At 42.5% G+C, this 1080-nt stretch overlaps 1 non-coding gene across 1 annotated transcript; it reads left to right on the forward strand.

Annotated features, from left to right (window-relative positions):
• The first annotated feature begins 301 nt into the window (after window positions 1-301).
• LOC117312062 (U6 spliceosomal RNA) lies at window positions 302-408 on the forward strand. Its single transcript, XR_004526230.1, has one exon. It is a non-coding gene; the product is annotated as a U6 spliceosomal RNA (small nuclear RNA).
• Window positions 409-1080: the final 672 nt, after the last annotated feature.

Here is a 1080-nt window from a genome sequence, read left to right on the forward strand (position 1 = left end):
GGTGGGCTCCTGGATAACCACCCTCACTCAGCCCTGGTCTTGGGCTCAGCTTTTGGGGAACCCATGACTGGAGTTTCTGAGGTCCAGGAACAGAAAATACACATCGTGAAGCTCTCCCACTTCCTTACTCCAGATTCTGCCTTTTTTTTTTTTTTTTTTCTGGCTGTGCCGTGCAGCTTATGATATCTTAGTTCCCCGACCAGGGATTGAACCCGGGCCCTAGGCAGTGTGAGCGTGAAGCTCTCACGCTCTGGACAGCCAGGGAGGTCCCCAGATTCTGCCATTAAAAAAAAAAAATCTAGTGCTCGCCTCGGCAGCACATATACTAAAATTGGAACGATACAGAGAAGATTAGCATGGCCCCCGTGCAAGGATGACACGCAAATTCGTGAAGCGTTCCATATTTTTTCCTTCTCAAACTCTTCCGAAATATAGCAGAGGGAGGAACACTCCCAAACTCATTCTACGAGGCCACCATCCCCCTGATACCAAAACCAGACAAGGATGTCACAAAGAAAGAAAACTACAGGCCAATATCACTGATGAACATAGATGCAAAAATCCTCAACAAAATACTAGCAAACAGAATCCAACAGCACATTAAAAGGATCATACACCATGATCAAGTGGTGTTTATTCCAGGAATGCAAGGATTCTTCAATATACGCAAATCAATCAATGTGATACACCATATTAACAAATTGAAGGAGAAAAACCTTATGGTCATCTCAATAGATGCAGAGAAAGCTTTCGACAAAATTCAACACCCATTTATGATAAAAACCCTGCAGAAAGTAGGCATAGAGGGAACTTTCCTCAACATAATAAAGGCCATATATGACAAACTCACAGCCAACATCGTCCTCAATGGTGAAAAACTGAAAGTATTTCCACTAAGATCAGGAACAAGACAAGGTTGCCCACTCTCACCACTCTTATTCAACATAGTTTTGGAAGTTTTAGCCACAGCAATCAGAGAAGAAAAGGAAATAAAAGGAATCCAAATCGGAAAAGAAGTAAAGCTGTCACTGTTTGCAGATGACATGATACTGTACATACAGAATCCTAAAGATGCTACCA

This window comes from Tursiops truncatus, chromosome 3 (assembly GCF_011762595.2).
Source record: "Tursiops truncatus isolate mTurTru1 chromosome 3, mTurTru1.mat.Y, whole genome shotgun sequence".
NCBI lineage: Eukaryota > Metazoa > Chordata > Mammalia > Artiodactyla > Delphinidae > Tursiops > Tursiops truncatus.